Raw genomic sequence first — 27,680 nt, forward strand, 5'->3', positions numbered from 1 at the left:
GAAAAAATTACAGGAGAACTACTACATATTGCGGGAATGAAAAGGGAAATTCCATTCCACTGGTGGAGAAAGTGATCCCACATGTGAAGATCCGCTAGACGCAGGGATGCTCAACCTGCGGCCCTCCAGCTGTTGTAAAACTACAACTCCCACGATGCCCTTCTGTAGGATGATAGCTGTAGACTGTCAGGGAATGATGGGAGTTGTAGTTTTGCAACAGCTGGAGGGCCGCAGGTTGAGCATGCCTGCGCTAGAGCCAGACTGTCTAAGTGCATCGGGCTGTCCTGACAAGGTGCAGAGGGGAGGAGAGTCAACAGACGAGAAATGAATGACCTGCCTTGTGGGATTATACGCATGGCAAAGTTCAGCATGCCCAACAGTGATTGTAACTCGGCCTTAGTGGTCACAGTAGTAACCGTGAACCTGTGTATCACTTCCCTGATCCTGTTCAGTTATAATATAGTGCTGAGAAACTACAAAAGGGGTGCTTAACATAATTGCCTAAACCACATATGTACCCTACCCCCCCCCCTTATATACTAAATATTTTATTTTAACCCCTTAGGGACCATTAATACGCCTTTCACTGACTTAAACAAAGGAGGATTTAGCTAAAACAGCTTGCTTTAATCAATCAGTACATGTACTTAAAATGGTGCATTAAAAACTATAACTTGTCCTGCAAAAAATAAGACCTCATACAAGTACATTTATGAAAAAACACTTGGTCACTAAGAGGTTAATCTTCACCAGCAAGCAGGGTTCTGACCTGTGCACTGAGCTGGAGCAGGCAGACCTGACTAATAGACCACCGAGCCTGCTCCAACTCAGGCTCTCTACCTTCCTATCTAACTGCACGGCGGCCCGTGCAAGACTTTACGGCTGCGTCGAAGTTGGGAACACGCTGTCCCCTGTAACCCTACAATGAATGGCCGCGTGGGGAGCCGCACGTAGCTCCCTTGCCGATCGTTCCGGTGCTGTGGTGCTCCCCCTCACCTTGGGGAGCCGAAACACCGCCGGCCGGACTACGTGGACATGGCTGCTGGATGAGGCAGCATACTCACCTTTGACCGCAGACTCGTGAGCCAGGAACGCTGCCGTCACCTGCCTGCACGTGTGGTAGGTAGAAACAAGACGAGATGTTCATTGAGGGAGGGGCGTATGCCGGATATAAAGGCAGCTACACCCCTCCCACAAATGCAGGCCAATAAATCGGCATTTACACTAGTATTAGTAGCGAGTGCAAAAATCGCAGGATGTTTGGATATCTTTAAAAATATTTAAAAATGTGTTCTGAAACTAACTCCCAGAATGCTCTCTTCACTTCTGTGGGAGTTACAAGAACCCCTGAGTAAGTGTGCATGCTGGAAGTTATAGTTTCACAACAGCTCGAGTGCCAAAGGTTGCTGGTCCCTAGCCTACAATATGGATGTATGGCGGTGCACAATACAGTTCTGTTTGGTGCAATGTTCATGTGCGTTAGGCTGGGACTGCACTGTGATCTTGGGCGTGATAGCTGTCATGTGACCAAGATTCACGGTGTTAGCAGTGAAGCCATAGAAATTAATGGGGTCACAGTGCAACTCGTAGGTTGCCACCACCCCATAATAACAAAAAATCAAAACCTGCTGTGTGCTGGGGGGAAAGGTGCAGAGATAGTGACCTCTGTTGGCAGAGCACTGGTAAAGAACGTCCTGACGCTAGCCAGCGCTATGATGTTCTTTACCTATTGCTGCTGCAGTGTCCTGGTAGCCTGCTGCTTAAGGCCTCTTTCACACGGGCGTTGCGAGAAAATCGCGCATGTTTGGTACCCAAACCCGAACTTCTTCACAGAAGTTCGGGCTTGGGATCGGTGTTCTGTGGATTGTATTATTTTCCCTTATAACATGGTTATAAGGGAAAATAATAGCATTCTGAATACAGAATGCATAGTACAATAGCGCTGGAGGGGTTAAAAAAATAAAATAAATTTAACTCACCTTAATCCACTTGATTGCGAAGCCGGCATCTCCTTCTGTCTTCATCTTAGCTGTGTGGAGGAACAGGACCTGTGGTGACCTCACTCCGGTCATCATGTGATCCATCACATGATCTTTTACCATGGTGATGGACCATGTGATGACCGGAGTGATGTCACCACAGGTCCTGTTCCTGCACACAGCACAGAAGACAGACAGAAGAGATGCCGGGCTGCGCGATCAAGTGGATTAAGGTGAGTTAAATTATATGCATTCTGTATTCAGAATGCTATTATTTTCCCTTATAACCATGTTATAAAGGAAAATAATAATGATCGGGTCTCCATCCCGATCGTCTCCTAGCAACCATGCATGTAAATCGCACCGCATCCGCACTTGCTTGCGGAGGCTTGCGATTTTCACGCAACCTCATTCATTTCTATGGGGCCTGCGTTACGTGAAAAACGCAGAATATAGAGCATGCTGCGATTTTCACGCAACGCATAAGTGATGCGTGAAAATCATCGCTCATGTGAACAGCCCCATAGAAATTAATGGGTCAGGATTCAGTGCGGGTGCAATGCGTTCAACTCACGCATCGCATCCGCGCGGAATACTCGCCCGTGTGAAAGGGGCCTAAGGGGTTTGCGTCACTACATTTGTGCTTTGTGCATCCTAAAGGCTGTGTATAGGGAAGCCTGGGGAATGTGGGGTTAATTACCCAGATCCCTGGCTCAGGTGCTAGGTGGTTGTTGGGTGTGGGCAGGACCCACCCCTGTTCCTCTAGTATATGTGTAGTAGCTGAGGAATTTATAGAGTTAGCAGAAAGCTGCTAGCAGTCTGGAGCAGTCTGTGAGAGAAAGAGACGGAGAGTGAGCTGAGAAGTAGTGGAGCAAATGGCTGCCTTTGAGGAAGAAAACTGAACTTAAAAAAAGAGTACAGTGATCCCTCAAGATACAATGGCCTCAGGATACAATATTTTCAACATACAATGGTCTTTTCTGACCCATCTTAAGTTGAAACTAGACTCAACATACAATGTCTCAGACCCAGATCCAACCAATCAAGGTCACTTTTCTTGTAAAAATAGAAGTATTAGTTGCTTGCTGGTTAGCAGCTATCCCTGGCTGGTATATATAAGGACTTGTTTTATCTCTGTTAGGCTATTTTCACACTTGCGGCAGTGTGATCCGGCGGCAGTTCCGTCGTCGGAACTGCCCGCCGGATCCGCCGATCTGGATGTGACTGAAAGCATTTGTGAGACGCATTCGGATGCGGATCCGTCTCACAAATGCATTGCAAGAACGGATCCGTCTCTCCGCTTGTCATGCAGACAGACGGATCCGTCTTGTATATTTTTTTTACATTTTTAAAATTTTTACATTTTTACTGGTCTGCGCATGCGCAGGCCGGAAGGACGGATCCGGCATTCCGGTATTTTGAATGCCGGATCCGGCACTAATACATTCTTATGGGGCATTCAGGCAAGTCTTCAGTTTTTTTTCGCCGGAGATAAAATCGGAGCATGTTACGGTTTTATCTTTTGCCTGATCAGTCAAAACGACTGAACTGAAGACATCCTGATGCATCCTGAACGGATTACTCTCCATTCAGAATGCAGGGGGATAAAACTGATCAGTTCTTTTCTGGCATAGAGCCCCTGTGATGGAACTCTATGCCGGAAAAGAAAAACGCTAGTGTGAAAGTCCCCTTACAATGGTTTCAACATACAAAAGGGTAAGGAGATAAGAAAAAGTGTTATAAACACCAACAGAAGAGGCATCAAACCCTTGATTGTAATTAGAAACAGTTAGGCCCCTTTCACACGGGCGAGTATTCCGCGCGGATGTGATGAGTGAGTTGAACGCATTGCACCCGCACTGAATCCCGACCCATTCATTTCTATGGGGCTGTTCACATGAGCGGTGATTTTCGCAGCATGCTCTATATTTCATGTAACGCAGGCCCCATAGAAATGAATGGGGTTGCGTGAAAATCGCAAGCATCCGCAAGCAAGTGCGGATGCAGTGCGATTTTCACGCACGGTTGCTAGGAGACGATCGGGATGGAGACCCGATCATTATTATTTTCCCTTATAACATGGTTATAAGGGAAAATAATAGCATTCTGAATACAGGATGCATAGTACAATAGCGCTGGAGGGGTTAAAAAAAATAATAAAATAATTTAACTCACCTTAATCCACTTGATCGCGAAGCCGGCATCTCCTTCTGTCTTCATCTTAGCTGTGTGCAGTACGGTCATCACATGATCGATCACATGATCTTTTACCATGGTGATGGATCATGTGATGGACCATGTGATGACCGGCTGTGCGATCAAGTGGATTAAGGTGAATTAAATTATAAAAAAATTTAACCCCTCCAGTGCTATTTTACTATGCATTCTGTATTCAGAATGCTATTATTTTCCCTTATAACCATGTTATAAGGGAAAATAATACAATCTACAGAACACTGATCCCAAGCCCGAACTTCTGTGAAGAAGTTCGGGTTTGGGTACCAAACATGCGCGAGTTTTCTCACGCGAGTGCAAAACGCATTACAATGTTTTTCACTCGCGTGGAAAAATCGTGCGTGTTCCTGCAACGCACCCGCACATTTTCCCCTGCAACAAAACGTCAAGTGATTATGTGGCTGGAGGTATATTAGACGGTCAATGGATATCAATTTTACGACAGGCCCCAAATATTATTCATTCACCGAACTGTCTTCATTCCAATCGATGGGTATTTGGGTCTTTTGATACTTCTTGCAGCGGTTCAGCAATCTGGGTGAAGTGGGGGATGAAGCATCTGTAGAAGCCTGCAAAACCAATAAAACTTATCACCTCTTTTACTGTAGTAGGGTTAAGCCAGTTCTGGACTGCAGTTATCTTCTGTGGATCAGGCTTCACACCCTCAGAGCTGATGACGTCCCAGATACTTGAATTCTCATTTCAGCAAATAAGGCTTCTTTCACACTGAGTTTTGCTGAACCGTTTTGAGATCCATCACAGGATCTCAAAACCACAGCAAAACGCTTCAGTTTTCTCCCCATTTATTTTCAAGGGGGACAAAACTGAACGAACTTGAACGGAGTGCATCAGAATGCCCTCTGTTCCATTTCACTGCGTTCCCATGGCGCACACAAATGCTGCAAGCAGGGTATTTGTGTGCATCATGAGATACTGAGCAAGATGGATCCGTCATGAAACACAATGTAAGTTAATGGAGATAGATCCGTTTTTTATGACACAATAAAAAACAGATCCGTCCTCCATTGACTTACAATGGTTTTAGTGACGGATCCGTCTTGTTCATTTTTGAAATAATACAACTGGATCCGTTCGGAACGGATGCAGACCATTGTATTATTAAAGGGATGTGTTTTTGTTGATCCCCTAACGGATCCAGGAAAATCACAGATGTGAAAGAAACCTAACATTTGGAAGGCTTGACCTTGGGACCATGCTTGATAAGGACTTGGAAGACTTTGGCCAGATGCTGTAGGGTGTCTTCATAGGACTTGGAGTATATGATGACATCATCAAAATAAAGGTGAACAGTTTCAATGTTCTTGTGTATCCACTTGTTAAGTCCAGAGTAGAGAAGTAGGATGAAGATCCTAATGCTGTTAAGGACTCTTCTATACGTGGCAAAGGATAGGCATCCTTGTGGGTTATCCAGGTAAGTACAGTAGATAAAAGAAAGTAGATGGCACTCACCGCTGCGGGGTTCATTCCTGTATTCTTGACATAAGCTGAATACAAGTTGAATGTATGCATCAGGGCTGAGGCAGACTGTTCCTACACAGAATTCTGAATGTCGACAGCCGTTTCGCGCTAACTGCGCTTCCTATGGCCAATGTAGAGAAGTAGAATGAAGATCCTAATGCTGTTAAGGACTCTTCTATACGTGGCTACGGATAGGCATCCTTGTGGGCTATGTTGTCAATTTTTCTGCAATCCATGCAGAATCTAATGATACTATCATTCTTCCAGACAAGGACTAGAGGTGCAGCCCATGGACTATGGCTGTCTTTGATGATTTTATTGTCCTTCATCTCTTGGGTCATCTTTTTGACAGGATGTTAGTATAGGTCTGTAATTTTTCCTTGAGTGGAGTACGAGAGCCAGTAGGAATGGTGTGTTTGATCAAGCTGATTTCTCCATAGTCTGAAGGATGTTTACTAAAGGCTTGATGATGTTCTTTTACAACCTTGAGGACTCCTTCAATTGTAGCAGCAGATGTGGAAGTATCTAAAACATGGATTTCTGTCCGACACGGTGTGGTTGAATTATGTTCTTGGGTGGCCAGGTTCTAAGTACAATTACGATGTCTTGGAAAGTGACTAGAAACAGTTGAGCAACAGGGTAGTGCTTTGCTAATGTCACACTGTTATTGCTTAAGTTCAGGAGATGAATTGGTACTTTGCCATGGGAGACAGTCACTAGGCTTCTTGCTGCATGGCCCAGAGGATGGTCTGCCATGTTAATGGGTTCTGCCAGGGCCTGGTAGCCTTGGCCTTGGATATCTGGACAGCCTCGGCACCACAAGAATGTTTTGGTACCGGGTTTCAGGATTGCAGGAGGTTATCTCTTATGCGAGCATGGCAAATCTCCCCTTTTTCATTGGTAAATTTCTGTTGAGCACTATGCACCCGGATGGTCTTTTTAATCACCTTTTTAGTGGCAGGTGATGCTTTAGACATAGATATCTCTTAATAGCCGTTTGTAAGGACATTCATTCCAAGTACTGCTGGAGGATTGTTGTCCCCTCTGACTTTTACTACAATAATGACGTGTTGAGATACAGTTGTTACTCCTACTTGAAGGGCAGGTTTCCAGTACCCGTGCACTGGCACTGGTTTGCCATTACTGGCTATAATGCTTAGCCAGGATTCTGGTGGCCGAATCAACTTGCTGAATGGTAGTAACTTGAGAACTGGTGTCCAGCAGAGCAACAAAAGAAACCCCTTTAATTCGGAGAACCACTGGGGTCCTACATACCTGGGCATCCAGCTGGGATCTTCTAGACCTATTGTTTTTCCACCCGAGTCCTTAGCCTCGGGGATGCCCTTTTTAACTGCTAGAACATCCTCTCTGTATGGCCTATTTTTTATGGTACCTGCAGATAGGTCTCTTTTGTTTAATAAAACAGTCAGTGGGCCGTCTGCCAGAGTTATTGTGGGAATCGCTTTTTGGGCAATGGAGTCTCATCCAATCTCATCTTTTATCCAGGCTAGAGACCGTATCTCATCTTGTATCCAGCCTAGTGGCCGTATCTCATCTTGTATCCAGGTTAGAGGCCATATCTCATCTTGTGTCTAGGCTAGAGGCTGTATCTCATCTTGTATCCAGGCGACATGCACCCAACAGGGTCCTAGAGCCTCCTTTTAACTGTACAGTTTTTCCCAATAAACTTCTCCTTTCGCTCCAAAATTGTAATCACTTATACAATTACATATACTGTATCATCATTAAATTCACACATAGAAAGCTTCATTCCATTCCATTAACTCCTTCTTGAGGCAGTATTTTTTTTAAATCAGTGAGTGTATACTGCCTCCCTTATCACCATGGATCTGGCTTCTGAAAATGCAGCCAGCATAAATTTGTAGTATGTATTATTACTTGGCTGACATTCACTTGAATGGTGCTTGGTAGGATCCGGTCTGGCAGAGTACTCAGTTGTTCACAATGGGTTTCCGAGTTGTCCAGCTATAGAAAGTTATAGAACTTAAACAGTTTTATGGGATATGTCATAAATGTCCATTTGGTGCAAGTCTCACCTGCAGAACCTGCTCCTATCTCAAGAACGAGGCCCCGAGAATGGAGAAGTGGGTACATATGAGCTGCTTTTTCTATTCACCTCAATGGCACTTAAGAAAATACCAAATCAGAACAATAGGTTATTTTTAAGGATTTTCTCTATAGAGTAACACTGCTGGACACCCGATATCATGGGAACTTCAAGACAGCACAATTCACTTTAGTAATGGTCTACTATAATAATGTTTTGTAGATCCTACTTAACATCTCAGTAATTCCTCTTTAATTTGCTAATTCAATCTCTACATATATACATGCAATTTAATATAAATATAGCGTTCTCTGCTTTCCCACATCAACAGCATTACTCACGTGTTAACATCCATTGAGAACGCAGATTGGACTTATATTTCAGGGTCTATTCGATTTCACATTCACAAAGAATCAGCAGCACCTGAAATTCCAGATGTTTCAAAGCAGAACCACCAGGTGCGTATCAAACTTTGCTGGGATCAGCGGATCAACATCTGTTCGAACAATCGCTCACATTACAGGTCAAGAGGCCGCTTCTATTATTCTTCTTTATAGATCCAGAAGGAGAAGAATGAGAAAACACAATAATGGAAATTCTTGGTTTAATGCTGGACACTACAACTGGCCAAACACGAGTGAGGTCGGCCAAAGCCACCAGGAACGCCTGACAATTTCATGTGTATTGGTAACTCTGCTCTCCCTTGATGGCAGATGTCAAGGGAAAAGGGATTGGACATTCCTTTTTTCCTCGGAAAGATAAGGCCATGCCAGAAGTGACTAGCCTTGGCTTGTTTCACTCTCATCTTTATAAACATGGTAGCTTGACCTAGCTAAGCTTGCATGTTTATCGTGGAGTAACATAGTAACATAGTATATAAGGCCGAAAAAAGACATTTGTCCATCCAGTTCGGCCTGTTATCCTGCAAGTTGATCCAGAGGAAGGCAAAAAAAAACTGTGAGGTAGAAGCCAATTTTCCTCACTTAAGGGGGGAAAAATTCCTTCCCAACTCCAATCAGGCAATCAGAATAACTCCCTGGATCAACGACCCCTCTCTAGTAGCTATAGCCCGTAATATTATTACACTCCAGAAATACATCCAGGCCCCTCTTGAATTCTTTTATTGTACTCACCATCACCACCTCCTCAGGCAGAGAGTTCCATAGTCTCACTGCTCTTACCGTAAAGAATCCTCTTCTATGTTTGTGTACAAACCTTCTTTCCTCCAGACGCAGAGGGTGTTCCCTCGTCACAGTCACAGTCCTGGGGATAAATAGATGATGGGAGAGATCTCTGTACTGACCCCTGATATATTTATACATAGTAATTAGATCTCCCCTCAGTAGTCTTTTTTCTAAAGTGAATAACCCTAATGTTGATAATCTTTAAGGGTACTATAGTTGCCCAGTTCCAGTTATTACTTTAGTTGCCCTCCTCTGAACCCTCTCCAGCTCTACTATGTCTGCCTTGTTTATAGGAGCCCAGAACTGTACACAGTACTCCATGTGTGGTCTGACTAGCGATTTGTAAAGTGGTAGGACTATGTTCTTATCACGGGCATCTATCCCCTTTTTGATGCAAGCCATTATCTTATTAGCCTTGGCAGCTGCTGCCTGACACTGGTTTTTACTGCTTAAAATTTCTCGGTCATTTTCCATGTCAGTGTTACCGAGTGTTTTACAATTTAATATGTACGGGTGATTTGTATTATTCCTTCCCATGTGCATAACCTTACATTTTTCAGTGTTAACCCTCACCCGCCACTTCTCTGCCCAAGCCTCTAATCTATCCAAATCCATCTGTAGCTGTATAGTGTCCTCTTCAGTGTTAATTACTTTACACAGTTTAGTGTCATCTGCAAAAATTGATATTTTACTGTGCAAGCCTTCTACAAGATCATTAATCTGAGTGTGTACCGTTAATAACCACCCTCTGTTTTCAATCACTCAGCCAGTTACTCACCCACATACAGACGTTTTCTCCCAGTCCGAGCATTCTCATTTTATATACTAACCTTTTATGTGGTACAGTGTCAAATGCTTTGGAGAAGTCCAGATATACGATATCCATTGATTCACCGCTGTCAAGTGTAGAACTTACCTCCTCATAGAAACTGATTAAATTAGTTTGACATGACCGATCCCTCATGAAGCCATACTGATATGATGTTATTTGCTTGTTCTCATTGAGATCCTTCAAGATAGCATCTCTTAGAAAACCTTTAAACAGTTTACCCACAGCAGATATTAAATTTACTGGCCTATAGTTTCCAGGGTCTGTTTTTGCACCCTTTTTGAATATTGGCACCACATTTGCTATGCGCCAATCCTGTGGAATACTCCCTGTCAGTATACAGTCTGTAAATATCAGAAATAAGGGTCTGGCTATGACATTACTTAATTCTCTTAGGATACGGGGGTGTATGCCATCTGGCCCTGGCGATTTGTCTATATTAATATTTTTTACGTTCGCTGTTGTACTTCTTCCTGGGTCAGACAGGACACTTTTAATGGGGAATTAACTTTTACATTCTGCATTTCATCTGACAGTTTATTTTCCTCAGTGAATACAGTGGAGAAAAAAATATTTAATAGATTTGCTTTCTCCTCGTCACTCTCTGCAACTCCCCCCTCATTGCTTGGTAGAGGGCCGACACCTTCAGATATATACTTTTTATCATTTATATAATTGAAGAACATTTTAGGGTTAGTTTTGCTCTCTTTGGCAATAAATCTCTCGGTCTATAGTTTGTACTTTTATTTGTTTTTTACATTATGTGGTAATGTGAACAGTGCTGGAAGGTGTGTTGTCCCACTTCAGATACCTCAGATGGGTGAGACAGATAAAATCCAGAGAGTGGCAGTAGTCTCAGCAAAGCATAGTTTGCTGAGACATTTTTGTATACATTTTCTGGGCTGGATTTTACTTGGACTGGTAGCTAGGCTTGGTAGAGGGAGTTGCCAGTCCACACCCTTCTAGTACTGGTTTTCCTTTCTACCTGAGGTGATCGCAGGTGAGGCCTGCTGTAATCAGGCTGGCATAAAGCGCCTCAGAGTAGGTCAGTCTGGGGAGAGATACGCTGTGAGGTACAGAGACCCAGAGCAGAGGCTCTGTGCGTGGTCTCAGCTCGCCATGCTGAGAGACCCTGGGGCACTGTGACAGCCCGAAGTTAGGGGAACGCCGTGACGTCGGGATTCAAGGGTCACAAGGCCGGAGTCGGGAGGTACTGTTGGGCCACACTTCCCCATACAGGTAAGCAGTGGCGTACCAAGGGGGGGCGGGCCGCCCCGGGTGCCACTCACAAGGGGGGTGCTGACGCCGGAGTCACCCGTCCCCGGGCCGGCTCCATCCACTGCTGCGACCATGCGACGCGACTCGAATTATTGCGGCGGCGGGCGGCGCGCAACATGACGTGACGACGTCACGACGCTGACGCCGCGCCGCAGCCTTCACGGATCAGAAGAAGGATCGGATCCCATCCATCTTATACCAGCGGTCGGACGGCCGGACGGCGGGCAACGGGCATCATTCAAAATAAATGTGAGACACACAGTAAAAGTAAAGTAAATAATTGTGTAATTAAGGGGGGGGGTCGGGGTGTACCGTGTAAATTGTAATTAAGGTGGGGAGGGAGGGGGTGTAATTAAGGGGGGGTGTTATTAGGGGAGAACTTAGAGAGGGTGTAATTAAGGGGGGGGTGCAGGATTTGTTCATTTTATTGATGATGGGGATTTGGATTTTTTTTCTTTTTGGTGCAGATGATGGAAAGTGATTTTTTTTAAGGGGGTGCAGCCTTAAAAAAATATCACTTTCCATCTGCACCAAAAAGAAAAAAAATCCAAATCCCCATCAATAAAATGAACAAATCCTGCATCCCCCCCCCCTTAATTACACCCCCTCGCTTAATAACACCCCCCCCCCCCTTAATTACACTGTGTAATTAAGGGGGGTGTTATTAAGGGAGGGGGTGTAATTAAGGGGAGAAGAGAGGGTGTAATTAAGGGGGGGTGCAGGATTTGTTCATTTTATTGATGGGGATTTGGATTTTTTTTCTTTTTGGTGCAGATGGAAAGTGATTTTTTTTTAAGGGGTGCAGGTTTTTATTTTATTAACCACCTCCGGACCGCCTAACGCAGATGTGCGGTCCGGAGGTGGCAGCGCTGCGCACAGCGACGCATATACGCGTCATCTCGCGAGACGAAGATTTCCTGTGAACGCGCGCACACAGGCGCGCGCGCTCACAGGAACGGAAGGTAAGCGTTAGCGAGTGGATCTCCAGCCTGCCAGCGGCGATCGCTCGCTGGCAGGCTGGAGATGTGATTTTTTTAACCCCTAACAGGTATATTAGACGCTGTTTTGATAACAGCGTCTAATATACCTGCTACCTGGTCCTCTGGTGGTCCCTTTTGTTAGGATCAACCACCAGAGGACACAGGTAGCTGTGTAAAGTACCACAAAACACCACTACACTACACTACACCCCCCCTGTCACTTATTAACCCCTTATGAACCACTGATCACCCCTGATCACCCCATATAGACTCCCTGATCACCCCCCTGTCGTTGATCACCCCCCTGTCATTGATCACCCCCCTGTAAGGCTCCATTCAGAGGTCCGTATGATTTTTACGGATCCACTGATACATGGATCGGATCCGCAAAACACATACGGACGTCTGAATGGAGCCTTACAGGGGGGTGATCAATGACAGGGGGTGATCAGGGAGTGTATATGAGGTGATCACCCCCCTGTCATTGATCACCCCCTTGTAAGGCTCCATTCAGACGTCTGTATGTGTTTTGCGGATCTGATCCATGTATCCGTGCATCCGTAAAGATCATACGGACGTCTGAATGGAGCCTTACAGGGGGGTGATCAATGACAGGGGGGTGATCAATGACAGGGAAGTGATCAGGAAGTCTATATGCGTGATCACCCCCTTGTCATTGATCACCCCCCTGTAAGGCTCCATTCAGACGTCCGTATGATTTTTACGGATCCACTGATACATGGATCGGATCCGCAAAACACATGTGGATGTCTGAATGGAGCCTTACAGGGGGGTGATCAATGACGGAGGTGATCAGGGAGTCTATATGGGTGATCACCCCTCTGTCATTGATCACCCCCCTGTAAGGCTCCATTCAGACGTCCGCATGTGTTTTGCGGATCCGAAAATTTGTAATAAATATTATTGAAAACATTGAAAAAAGTTTGTGCATGTTTTCTTAACTTTCTTGGGGGGGGGGGGGGGCAAACAAAGGGTTCGCCCCGGGTGCCAAATGCTCTAGGTACGCCCCTGCAGGTAAGGGAATGATTACAGCCGGAGAGGCTGGGGAACTACGGGCTGAGAAAAAGACGCATATGGGTTCCGTGTGTGAACAGGGTTCTGTAGCTGAGTCAGGGCCACGTTAACAGGTGTAGTGAGAGCCCAGCTGGGCAGGTATTTGTTTTGTTTTGATGTATGTGGGAACCTCACCACCCCAGTGATTATTAACTGGACTGTTCCGTGTATGAAAAATGACCCAATAAATACAATGTTTGGCCTCGAAAGCTGCGGTGGATAACGATTCTTATGAGAATAACCCCCCCAAGTACAGCGATCCCTTACAATATTCTATTTATTTTCTTATAGTTTTTAAGTGCTTCCTCGCTACCTCCCACCTGTTTTAGTGATTTAAATGCTTTCTTTTTGTCGTTTATTGCCTTCTTTACAGTTCTATTTATCCACATTGGTTTCTTCTTGTTCCTTAACCTTTTATTCCCATAAGGTATGTACCTCTCACAATTAGATTTTAGGATGCTTTTAAAAACATCCCATTTTGTGGCTGTATTTTTATTTTTGAGGACTTTGTCCCAGTTAGTTAGGCCTATGGCCTCTCTTAGTTGGCTAAAGTTTGCTTTTTTGAAGTTTGGTATTTTTGTTCCTCCCTGTAGAAACGCTTGTTTGAAGGATAATTGGAAGGTTATTACTTTATGGTCACTATTTCCCAGGTGTCTCCCAACCTGCACATCTGTTCTGTCAGGTCTATTGGTTAATACTAAGTCCAGTATGGCCGTCCCTCTAGTCGGGTCCTGAACCAGTTGGGAGAGGTAATTGTCTTTGGTTATTGCCAAGAACCTGTTTCCTTTATGAGATATACAAGTTTCAGTTTCCCGGTCTATATCTGGGTAGTTGAAGTCCCCCATAATAACCACCTCATTATGATTTGCCGCCTCGTCTATCTCGTTTAGTAGTAGATTTTCTGTGGACTCTGGTATATTAGGTGGTTTATAGTAAACTCCTATTAGTAATTTATTATTGTTTTTAGCGCCATGTATCTCTACCCACAGTGACTCCACATGTTCATGTCCCTCACTTATATCTTCCCGGAGTGTGGGCTTTAGACAGGGCTTTACGTAAAGGCAGACCCCCCCCTCTCCGGTTTTGACGATCCTTTCTAAACAGGCTGTAACCCTGTACATTAACTGCCCAGTCATAGCTATCATCCAGCCATGTCTCAGTTATTCCCACCGTCATAGCTATCATCCAGCCATGTCTCAGTTATTCCCACTATGTCATAGTTCTCCTCACACATCACTAATTCCAGTTCCCCAGTTTTATTAGTCAGGCTTCTGGCATTAGTATACATACAATTAAGAGGTTTATGTATATTTTTTACCCTACACCTTTCCTTCTGAACTGTTCTGGTCCCTCCTTCCATTCCTCCCACAGTCCCACTACCTTGCCCCCGGTCTCTATCTGCACTATCTTCCCATCCTATAATGTAATTACCCTCCCACCCAGTCCCTATTTTAAACACTCCTCCAACCTTCTAGCCATCTTTCTCCCCAACACAGCTGCCCCTTCCCCATTGAGGTGCAGCCCGTCCCTACGATAGAGCCTGTAGCTGACAGAGAAGTTGGCCCAGTTCTCCAGGAACCTAAACCCCTCCTTCCTACACCAGCTCTTGGGCCACTTGTTAACCTCCTTAATCTCCCGCTGCTTTTCTTGTGTGGCTTGTGGTACAGGTAGTATTTCGGAAAACACTACCTTTGAGGTCCTTGCCCTAAGCTTTTGACCTAAATCCCTAAAATCATTTTTAAGGATTCTCCACCTTCCTCTAACTTTGTCATTGGTTCCGATATGGACCCTGACCGCTGGGTCTTCTCCAGCCCCTCCCAGTAATCTGTCAACCCGATCCGTGATGTGTCGAACTCTAGCGCCAGGAAGACAGCACACTGTTCGGCGATCACGGTCTTTGTGACAGATTGCCCTTTCTGTACCCCTAATAATAGTGTCTCCCACTACCAGCACCTGTCTGGCCTGCCCTGCTCTCCTGGTCCCCTGCTTACTGGAGCTGACATTCCCCTGACTGGCAAAGGAAGTGCCCGGCTGCAGCAGTGCTGTCCCTGAACCGACATCCCCCTCATCTGCCAACCGTGCAAACTTGGGGTGTGACAGATCAGGGCTAGCCTCTCTTGCACTCTTCCCTCTACCCCGCTTTCTAACTGTTACCCAGCTAGCTACCTCATTTTCCTCAGCCTCCTCGCTTTCACCCTCCCCCTCAACTACCCCATAGAGTGCTTGCTCAGTGAGCAGCAAACTCTTTTCCAAATTGTTAACGCCTCTCAGTGTTGAAACTCGCCCGTTTAGATACTCAATTTGTGATTCCAAATGGGTACTTTGCTCACATTTTGAACAATGATATACACCCTCGAACAGCTGTTCCAGGACTGCATACATCAGACAAGATGTGCACTGACTGCGCTGTCAATTATGGAACACATACTAATGGGGATTACATAATGAAAGCAAAAAATACAATAGAATGCAGTAATAAGAAACTGATTTACTGCAGTCCCCCACTGAAGTCCCTGAATCTGAAGTCACTTAATCTAAAGTCACACACTTATACAAACACACACTTAAATCAAACACGTGATGTGCAAACTCGCGTTATATTCCTGCTTATATAAATGGAGCTCTCAAAACGAGCCTGTTTTGTTTCTTCTGGATTCAAAGAGTCATCAGGAATATCTAGACCCCAAATTAGAACGGTCTCTAGACCAGACTCCCTAAACTAATACAGACAAAAGACCCTTTACACTTACTGTAGGCAGCTTGCACTCAAGTAGCTCTTCTTCTGCTCCCTTGTTGTTCTTCCCTTGGGCTTGAGGACCTGCAGAGGTAATGTGACCATGTGTAGGTCCTTCTGGAGGTAAAAATCACTGCTGTATCTTAAAGAAACACATACAAAATGCAACGTGCTTCATGTCTTTAGGCACTTTGCTTGTATTGCAATAGAGGAGGTTTAGGCAGCTGCCCAGGGCCCAAACCACCCAGATTGTAATTTCCCATTGATAAGTACAGGTTTTTTTTGCTTGTTTTTTTAGTGGTGTCCCCTTATGTCATCCTGTCTACATGTGTCAATGAAATGATATCATTATAGGAGAATGCTGGTGCAACTCCTCTGCATGGTCTGGGATTGCCATTAGCTTCATTTGCTCCTGGAATGTATGAAATCTAGGGGAGAAGCAATGGGAGGGGGCATCCATATATTAATACCAGTGAGTTTTATGTGTCACCAAAGGACAAACAAATTTGAAAGTTTAGAACTGGCTAGATAGCACAAAGTTTGGCAGATAGTTATTCTGTTGGCAGGCTGGTGTGATCTTCAAAACCAAAGTAGATGATCCAACCCCCAAAAAGTTAAACTAATCCAATATTTTTTATTGGTCCATTAAGATCGAATAGACTACACATACCATAATATACAACTCATAGCTTGGACAGATGAAGTCTCAGACCAACCTGGTGTATTTTCCATTTAGTATAGAAGCTTATGCCTCTTAGGAGACACCTGGAACACACAGGGAAGGTAAGCTTCATTCTCTGTCTTGAGGCTGGTGGGAAGCTGGGCTCAACAGTAGCTGGAAGGCTTGGTCTCAAAATGTTTTAGAGGAAGGACTTGAAGGCTGGCACTTAGGTGAGGGGCTAAATCTTTATCTTCTCATCAGAATGGAGCTTGCATCCTTGAAGAACATGAATTCATCAAAGTGGACTTTCTTGCCACAGACTACATAGTCTTGTCTGTTATGCCTCATTCACACATCAGTGTTTTGGTCAGTGATTTCCATCAGTGATTTTGAGCCAAATCCAGGAGCAGCTCTAAACACAGAACAGGTGCAGATCTTTCCCTTATACCAGGGTTTCTCAACTCCGGTCCTCGGGACCCACCTACCGGTCAGGATTTAAGAATATCCCACAGAATGAATACCTGTCCTGATGCATGGACACTAATTATATGACCGAGGACCGGAGTTGAGAAACCCTGCCTTATGCCTTATTTCTGTGGAGGCTCCAATCCTGGTTTGGGCTTACAATCACTAATGGAAATCACTGACCAAAACACTGATGTGTGAATGAGGCTTTTACTCTGGTGTACAAGGAAGCTTCAGGGCCATTCTGTTAAAAATTTTATGTTTAAAATTAAAAACATTAAAATCCATTTGTTATGACATTACATCAGGAAATAAATCAGGATATGGAAATTAGACAAAACAGAAGGAAATTTGCTCCAGAGCCAATCATTTCAGACACTCTGGTCCTTTTTCACAGCCATGAACGGATTTAAATATATTTAAAAATAAAATGGATTTTTAACAGAATGGGGCAGCTTCCTTGTACACTGCAGTAATTTACATCATTAAGAAGATTCTGGGAGATTGTGCACCTAGAGCGGTGAGCTGGACTGCTTTATCATTTATTATTGTCAGAGTATTGTCTCCTAACAGACCTAACTGTGTTGGTGCATGGAGTTGGGAATGAAATCTAGATAAGCAGAAACCAGAATGTTAATGTTGATAGAGTCAGGGTTACATTGGAAAAGGGAAATATTTGTGGCACAAAGCGGCTTTATAGTTGGCACTAATGGCGTAACTATAAATGACTAGGCTCCACAGCAAAACTCCTGACTCCTGTGCAACCCCCACTCCTGAGAATAGTCAAGATCGCTCTCTCAGACCAGGCCCAGCAGCTACTCTGTCCGTTTCCTACAATGTCACTGTATATAATATCATTGTATAATACGATTGAGAGGGCCCTTACAATAAAATGTTTTAGTCCTTCTCCTAGGTTCTGAGTTCTGGCCCCAAAGCAGCCACTTCCCCTGCTAAGCCCCTGGTTGGAACCATCTTCTACCTATCATCAACATTCAGGGCCGTCTTTACCGCGGGGCAAAAGGGGCAGCTGCCCCGGGCCCAGTTGCTCCTGGGGGGCCCAAGCAGCACTCGGTGATCAACAAGACCTTTTAGCCTTAGCTGCCGAATATTGCGGCGGGGCATGGGAGCTGTGCGCTGCACACAGGGCCAACCTTTAGGGTGTGTGGGCGGGCTGTGCTTACTACTATATTTTGTTGACCCCGCCGGCCATCTAACAACACAGAGTCACGGTCCGGAGTCCGGACTATAGAAAGAGACTGAGTGAGAAGGGAGCGGGGCCCGCGGCTGCTCTGCGCTCTGCTCTGCTGCCTGGCCTGTCTGTCTCTTTAACAGAGCAGACCAGTGACTGCTGGAGCGTGGCGCAGCTGCCGCACAGGCAGAGAGAAGAAGGAGGCGGAGCGAGCGCCAGCCAGCAGCAGCCACAACAGACACAGCCTGAGCCAGCCAAGCAACTAAGCAAGTTCCAGTTCCATCATAACAAGTCAGAACAGAACTTACAGGTATTTGGTAGTACAAAGTACAATTTTGTACAAAGATAACAACTGGATGGATCCCATCTGCCACTGGCCCATGATGGAGTGGGAGAAATGTGCCACGGGGGGGCTCATAGAGGACAGGGGGACAGTGTATGCTTTCCTGCTACTACATCAACCCCCCCAGGGATTTTGGGGGCCATTAAGGATTGGACTTTAACTCCTTGCTGCTGATGTTGAGTGTGCCAGTGCCACCAATCATATTCCCCTCCCCCCAGCACATCAGTTACCTTTAGGAGGGGGGGGGATATGACTGGTGGCTATGTGCACACTCCGCATCATCCAACCCCTAATGCCCCCCAAAATGCCTGGTGGGGAGTGGTATGACAGGCAGGAGGGGCGATGTGTATGCAGGCCCTTGCCCTGCACTGGCTCAGCTGTGCTCACATACATATCGTGCCCTGTGTCCACTGTCCTGTGCCCACTCTGCTAAAGCCTGGCATAGCCCAGCTATGCCCTGCTTTACCAAAGCAGACAGGCATCCGTGTGGTGATCATATTTATTGTATGTATGTGTGACTGTCCATCCCTGCGTGTGTGTGTGTGTGACTGTCCGTCCCTGTGTGTGTCTGAACCTGTGTGTGTGACTGTCCGTCCCTGTGTGTGTGTGTCCGTCCCTTTGTGTGTGTGTGTGTGTCCATCCCTGTGTGTGTGTGTGTCCGTCCCTGTGTGTGTCCATCTCTGTGTGTGTGTGTCCGTCCCTGTGTGTGTGTGACTGTCCGTCCCTGTGTGTGTGTTTGACTGTCCTTCCCTGTGTGTGTGTGTGTCCGTCCCTGTGTGTGTGTCCATCCCTGTGTGTGTGTCCGTCCCTGTGTGTGTGACTGTCCGTCCCTGTGTGTGACTGTCCGTCCCTGTGTGTGTGACTGTCCGTTCCTTGTGTGTGTGTGTGACTGTCCATCCCTGTGTGTGTGACTGTCCGTCCCTGTGTGTGTGTGACTGTCTGTCCCTGTGTGTGTGTGTGACTGTCTGTCCCTGTGTGTGTGTGTGACTGTCTGTCCCTGTGTGTGTGCGACTGTCCGTCCCTGTGTGTGTGTGTGACTGTCCGTCCCTGTGTGTGTGTGACTGTCCGTCCCTGTGTGTGTATGTGACTGTCCGTCCCTGTGTGTGTGTGACTGTCCGTCCCTGTGTGTGTGCTACTGTCCGTCCCTGTGTGTGTGTGACTGTCCGTCCCTGTGTGTGTGCTACTGTCCGTCCCTGTGTGTGTGTGACTGTCTGTCCCTGTGTGTGTGCTACTGTCCGTCCCTGTGTGTGTGTGTGACTGTCCGTCCCTGTGTGTGTGTGACTGTCCGTCCCTGTGTGTGTGCTACTGTCCGTCCCTGTGTGTGTGCTACTGTCCGTCCCTGTGTGTGTGCTACTGTCCGTCCCTGTGTGTGTGTGACTGTCTGTCCCTGTGTGTGTGCTACTGTCCGTCCCTGTGTGTGTGTGTGACTGTCCGTCCCTGTGTGTGTGTGACTGTCCGTCCCTGTGTGTGTGTGACTGTCCGTCCCTGTGTGTGTGCTACTGTCCGTCCCTGTGTGTGTGTGACTGTCTGTCCCTGTGTGTGTGCTACTGTCCGTCCCTGTGTGTGTGTGTGACTGTCCGTCCCTGTGTGTGTGTGACTGTCCGTCCCTGTGTGTGTGTGACTGTCCGTCCCTGTGTGTGTATGTGACTGTCTGTCCCTGTGTGTGTGCTACTGTCCGTCCCTGTGTGTGTGTGACTGTCCGTCCCTGTGTGTGTGTGTCTGTCCGTCCCTGTGTGTGTGTGACTGTCCGTCTTTGTGTGTGTGTGACTGTCCGTCCCTGTGTGTGTGTGACTGTCCGTCCCTGTGTATGTGTGACTCTCCGTCCCTGTGTGTGTCTCTCCCTGTGTGTGTCACCATCACTATGCCCACAGTGTTCCTATGTCTTGACGCAGCTGCTTCAGAACGTTCTGTGTGGGGCAAGAAGAAGAAGATGGAAGAGGAGGCAGCGCCAGCATGGAGTCCGTGCGATAGACACAGGGAGGCACACTAAGGACACAGGTAACACTACCACATGATCTACACTAGTGTTATCTGTGGTTTTACATAGGACTGCAGGTAACACTACTACATTATTCAGCACTAGTGTTATCTGTGGTTTTACATAGGACTGCAGGTAACACTACCACAAGGTTAGCTCGCACAGGGTGCCTGAACACCTAAGGCCGGCCCTGGCTGCGCACCCCAGCGCCACCACCCCCCCACATGCAACGCTTTCCCTCAATATGACTGCAGTGGCCCAGGAGCGCGGCCGAAAGTCACGTGACTGTCAGAGCTTCCGGTGTGCAGAGCAACGGCTCCCAGCTAGAAGAGAAGAAAGATGGCGTCAGCAGATAGCAGCGGAGCAGGTGCCTCATCCCTTGCACATATAGATATATATACTGTATGGAGACCAACCCCGTCGCCCGCTCATTTCCCGGGGCTCCGCCCTCTAAACAGTTTGTGTGTGTCAGGCACATGTCTGATGTCTCACCCTGCAGCTTTATAATCTCCTGTGTCATACAATAGAACGAACTGTAGTCTGTAGGGATGACGTCACTAATGTAATATGCCTCTTATATGTGGAGCGGTGATGTCACAGATGTAATATATCACCTATATGTGGACAGCGGTGATGTCACTGATGTAATATATTACTTATAAGTGATATATTACATCAGTGACATCACCACTCTCCACATATAAGTAATATATTACATCAGTGACATCACCACTCTCCACATATAAGTAATATATTACATCAGTGACATCACTGCTGTCCACTTATACCGGTAAGTAATATATTACATCAGTGACATCACCGCTCTCCACATACAGGTCCTTCTAAAAAAATTAGCATATTGTGATAAAGTTCATTATTTTCTGTAATGTACTGATAAACATTAGACTTTCATATATTTTAGATTCATTACACACAACTGAAGTAGTTCAAGCCTTTTATTGTTTTAATATTGATGATTTTGGCATACAGCTCATGAAAACCCAAATTTCCTATCTAAAAAAATTAGCATATCATGAAAAGGTTCTCTAAACGAGCTATTAACCTAATCATCTGAATCAACTAATTAACTCTAAACACCTGCAAAATATTCCTGAGGCTTTTAAAAACTCCCAGACTGGTTCATTACTCAAAACCGCAATCATGGATAAGACTGCCGACCTGACTGCTGTCCAGAAGGCCATCATTGACACCTCAAGCAAGAGGGTAAGACACAGAAAGACATTTCTGAACGAATAGGCTGTTCCCAGAGTGCTGTATCAAGGCACCTCAGTGGGAAGTCTGTGGAAAGGAAAAAGTGTGGCAGAAAACGCTGCACAACGAGAAGAGGTGACCGGACCCTGAGGAAGATTGTGGAGAAGGACCGATTCCAGACCTTGGGGGACCTGCAGAAGCAGTGGACTGAGTCTGGAGTAGAAACATCCAGAGCCACCGTGTACAGGCGTGTGCAGGAAATGGGCTACAGGTGCCGCATTCCCCAGGTCAAGCCACTTTTGAACCAGAAACAGCGGCAGAAGCGCCTGACCTGGGCTACAGAGAAGCAGCACTGGACTGTTGCATGTCATTCGGAAATCAAGGTGCCAGAGTCTGGAGGAAGACTGGGGAGAGGGAAATGCCAAAATGCCTGAAGTCCAGTGTCAAGTACCCACAGTCAGTGATGGTCTGGGGTGCCATGTCAGCTGCTGGTGTTGGTCCACTGTGTTTTATCAAGGGCAGGGTCAATGCAGCCGCTATCAGGAGATTTCGGAGCACTTCATGCTTCCATCTGCTAAAAAGCTTTATGGAGATGAAGATTTCATTTTTCAGCACGACCTGGCACCTGCTCACAGTGCCAAAACCACTGGTAAATGGTTTACTGACCATGGTATTACTGGGCTCAATTGGCCTGCCAACTCTCCTGACCTGAACCCCATAGAGAATCTGTGGGATATTGGGAAGAGAAAGTTGAGAGACGCAAGACCCAACACTCTGGATGAGCTTAAGGCCGCTATCGAAGCATCCTGGGCCTCCATAACACCTCAGCAGTGCCACAGGCCGATTGCCTCCATGCCACGCCGCATTGAAGCAGTCATTTCTGCAAAAGGATTCCCGACCAAGTATTGAGTGCAGAACTGAACATAATTATTTGAAGGTTGACTTTTTTTGTATTAAAAACACTTTTCTTTTATTGGTCGGATGAAATATGCTAATTTTTTGAGATAGGAAATTTGGGTTTTCATGAGCTGTATGCCAAAATCATCAATATTGAAACAATAAAAGGCTTGAACTACTTCAGTTGGTGTGTAATGAATCTAAAATATATGAAAGTCTAATGTTTATCAGTACATTACAGAAAATAATGAACTTTATCACAATATGCTAATTTTTTTAGAAGGACCTGTATATGTGGAGAGCGGTGATGTCACTGATGTACAAACCGGATTCCAAAAAAGTTGGGACACTAAACAAATTATGAATAAAAACTGAATGCAATGATGTGGAGATGGCAAAAGTCAATATTTTATTTGTAATAGAACGTAGATGACAGATCAAACGTTTAATCCGAGTAAATGTATCATTTTAAAGGAAAAATACGTTGATTCAAATTTTCACGGTGTCAACAAATCCCCAAAAAGTTGGGACAAGTAGCAATAAGAGGCTGGAAAAAGTAAATTTGAGCATAATGAAGAGCTGGAAGACCAATTAACACTAATTAGGTCAATTGGTAACATGATTGGGTATAAAAAGAGCTTCTCAGAGCGGCAGTGTCTCTCAGAAGCCAAGATGGGTAGAGGATCACCAATTCCCACAATGTTGCGCAGAAAGATAGTGGAGCAATATCAGAAAGGTGTTACCCAGAGAAAAATTGCAAAGACTTTGCATCTATCATCATCAACTGTGCATAACATCATCCGAAGATTCAGAGAATCTGGAACAATCTCTGTGCGTAAGGGTCAAGGCCGTAAAACCATACTGGATGCCCGTGATCTCCGGGCCCTTAAACGACACTGCACCACAAACAGGAATTCTACTGTAAAGGAAATCACAGAATGGGCTCAGGAATACTTCCAGAAACCATTGTCAGTGAACACAATCCACCGTGCCATCCGCCGGTGCCAGCTGAAACTTTACAGTGCAAAGAAGAAGCCATTTCTAAGCAAGATCCACAAGCTCAGGCGTTTTCACTGGGCCAGGGATCATTTAAAATGGAGTGTGGCAAAATGGAAGACTGTTCTGTGGTCAGACGAGTCACGATTCGAAGTTCTTTTTGGAAATCTGGGACGCCATGTCATCCGGACCAAAGAGGACAAGGACAACCCAAGTTGTTATCAGCGCTCAGTTCAGAAGCCTGCATCTCTGATGGTATGGGGTTGCATGAGTGCGTGTGGCATGGGCAGCTTGCATGTCTGGAAAGGCACCATCAATGCAGAAAAATATATTCAGGTTCTAGAACAACATATGCTCCCATCCAGACGTCATCTCTTTCAGGGAAGACCCTGCATTTTTCAACAAGATAATGCCAGACCACATTCTGCATCAATCACAACATCATGGCTGCGTAGGAGAAGGATCCGGGGACTGAAATGGCCAGTCTGCAGTCCAGATCTTTCACCTATAGAGAACATTTGGCGCATCATAAAGAGGAAGGTGCAACAAAGAAGGCCCAAGACGATTGAACAGTTAGAGGCCTGTATTAGACAAGAATGGGAGAGCATTCCTATTTCTAAACTTGAGAAACTGGTCTCCTCGGTCCCCAGACGTCTGTTGAGTGTTGTAAGAAAAAGGGGAGATGCCACACAGTGGTGAAAATGGCCTTGTCCCAACTTTTTGGGGATTTGTTGACACCATGAAAATCTGATTCAACATATTTTTCCCTTAAAATGGTACATTTTCTCAGTTTAAACTTTTGTTCCGTGATTTATGTTCTATTCTGAATAAAATATTAGAAGTTGGCACCTCCACATCATTGCATTCAGTTTTTATTCACGATTTGTATAGTGTCCCAACTTTTTTGGAATCCGGTTTGTAATATATCACTTATATGTGGACAGCGGTGATGTCACTGATGTAAAATATCACTTATATGTGGAGAGTGGTGATGTCACTGATGTAAAATATCACTTATATGTGGAGAGCGGTGATGTCACTGATGTAATATATCACTTATATGTGGAGAGCGGTGATGTCACTGATGTAATATATCACTTATATGTGGAGAGCGGTGATGTCACTGATGTAATATATCACTTATATGTGGAGAGCGGTGATGTCACTGATGTAATATATCACTTATATGTGGAGAGCGGTGATGTCACTGATGTAATATAACATTATATGTGGAGAGCAGTGATGTCACTGATGTACTATAATATTATATGTGGAGAGCAGTGATGTCACTGATGTACTATAATATTATATGTGGAGAGCAGTGATGTCACTGATGTACTATATCATTATATGTGGAGAGTGTTCATGTCACTGATGCAATACAGCGCTCCAGATGGCGACCAAAATGGTCGCCAATGCGCCTTAAAATTTGCAGATGGCGACAAGACTTGTCATAGGCTACAGGCCTGAGGTCTATTTGGTAGTGAAATCCCAGCGCAGGCAGGCGCCCGCCTGTGCCGGGACGTGGTGAGGTGTGCGCGTCTGCGTTGCACCATCCCTCGCCGTACCAGCAGCTAGTGAGCGCCAGTAAAAGGACACAGGTGAGTATAAGATTTTTGCTTTTTTTTAGGGTGTGGGAAGGCGGTATCCAGGGGGCCCAAGTAAATTCTTGCCCAGGGTCCAAACAATATTAAAGACGGCCCTGTCAACATTATATCTGAAGGCTTCAGGTTCCACAGTTAAACCTTTGTTATTTCTCTGTGTGTGGTTTCTTATTGATGATATATATTTGACTTGGAAGATGGTATGGAACATCTTGCATAAAACTTGTTGAGTAGGTGAGTCCTGGCCTGATGAAATGTAATGACTCAAACATGATCCAAACAAAGAACATATCAATCAAGGGCAGGAAAGTGAAAGCTCTTACAGGTAGCACTTATCTGCTACTTCATATAATAAATGAATGTGATCTATTCCCTCTGGAGGTTTCATAAAATACCATATTATTTCCTTAAGAACCCCAAGGTCTATTTACTTGGCTCTTGTTTGGTTTATGTTCTCATTATGTATCTAAAGGACATTGAAATGCTTGGGAAGTCTTTCAATGAGTTGTACATAATACATGAATACCTTAATGTGATAATATAACAACATTGTGAATTGGTCCCATACACAAGCATTGTGTCCACCTTTTCTGGTATTTGGTCTTTTTTGAAGGACTCATTGAACAGATTCAATAGAATATTGGGACTTTCTAGCAAAAACCATGACAGGCTGCAGTTCACATTGCAACCACTGGGTCTCTGCATATTTGTACATATTTGGTACAGACATCTTGTGACAGAATATCGCAACATCATGTTTTTTTCCCAAAGCTTTTCACCCCGTGCCAGTTTTCATGATATATTGCGCTAAGAGTCCCCTCAGTATCAGTTGAGTTGGGGCTTCACAGTATGTTATATCCAGTTATATGGGCTGTACTGTTTAATCATGGGTGGGGTATAAAAAAGTAGCATTATATAATATAATAAATGCTGGCAATTTAAAAGCTATCAACACCTTCAGGGACATTTTATATGATTGCATTTTACTCATTTGTTCTAAACCTTTTTTGTTTTATTAAAAATCAACAGTTTTGTCCTACAGGGTTAAGTCTCAGCCTAGCTGAGTATCTTAGGGCTCTTTCACACTTGCGTTGTCCGGATCCGGCGTGTACTCCATTTGCCGGAATTACACGCCGGATCCAGAAAAACGCAAGTGAACTGAAAGCATTTGAAGACGGATCCATCTTCAAAATGCGTTCAGTGTTACTATGGCAGCCAGGACGCTATTAAAGTCCTGGTTGCCATAGTAGTAGTGGGGAGCAAGGGAGCGGTATACTTACAGTCCGTGCGGCTCCCGGGGCTCTCCAGAATGACGTCAGAGCGCCCCATGCGCATGGATCATGTGAACTATGCGATCACGTCATCCATGCGCGTGGGGCGCCCTGACGTCACTCTGAAGCGCCCCGGGAGCCGCACGGACGGTAAGTATACTGCTCCCCCGCTCCCCACTACACTTTACCATGGCTGCCAGGACTTTAGCGTCCCGGCAGCCATGGTAACCATTCAGAAAAAGCTAAACGTCGGATCCGGTAATGCGCCGAAACAACGTTTAGCTTAAGGCCGGATCCGGATTAATGTCTTTCAATGGGCATTCATTCCGGATCCGGCCTTGCGGCAAGTCTTCAGGATTTTTGGCCGGAGCAAAAAGCGCAGCATGCTGCAGTATTTTCTCCGGCCAAAAAACTTTCCGGTCCTGAACTGAAGACATCCTGATGCATCCTGAACGGATTTCTCTCCATTCAGAATGCATCAGGATAATCCTGATCAGGATTCTTCCGGCATAGAGCCCCGACGACGGAACTCTATGCCGGAAGACAAGAACGCAAGTGTGAAAGAGCCCTTAGGCTTAGTTTTACACTGAACCCCAATATGTTGCTGCTCTGATGGCTGGATGTGTAGCCCTTATCTCTGAAAGTCTGACAGCTCATAAACACTATTTAAGCCTATTGTTATCTGTTTGATAAGAATTAAGCTATAGTGAGTGTTTGTGAGCTGTCAGGAGTTGAGATATAAGGACTATACATAGCCATCAGAACAACAACATGATGGGACTCTGAAACTAAGATACTCTTCAACTAGGCTGAAACTTAACCCTATAGGACAAAATCTGCTGGAATCTTTTTTTTTTTTTTTAAAGACCAATTGAAAAAAAAAAAGATTTTTCGCCTGAAACTAGTCAAATCCAGTCATAAAAGAAATTGCCCCCAAAAGTATTCACAGCCTTTAATTTCACACATGTCAACCATATGACTAGTATTCCTTTTGACTTTCCTGTCCTTCAGGTTTCTCAGTGAAAAGTAATCTTTTATAGACACATCGTGATATTTGAAGTACTGGCTTTACCAAGTACAGATTTTTACTGTACGACTTGACATCTACATCTTGAGTCAATAATTGACCAAATAGATAACTCTACTAGTTCACCATGAACTCTAAATTTAGCTTTATGACTTGTCTTCATATCTTCAAAAGTTCTGTTACATTCTAATTGACCT

This window comes from Bufo gargarizans, chromosome 3 (assembly GCF_014858855.1).
Source record: "Bufo gargarizans isolate SCDJY-AF-19 chromosome 3, ASM1485885v1, whole genome shotgun sequence".
In the NCBI taxonomy this organism is placed as follows: Eukaryota; Metazoa; Chordata; class Amphibia; order Anura; family Bufonidae; genus Bufo; species Bufo gargarizans.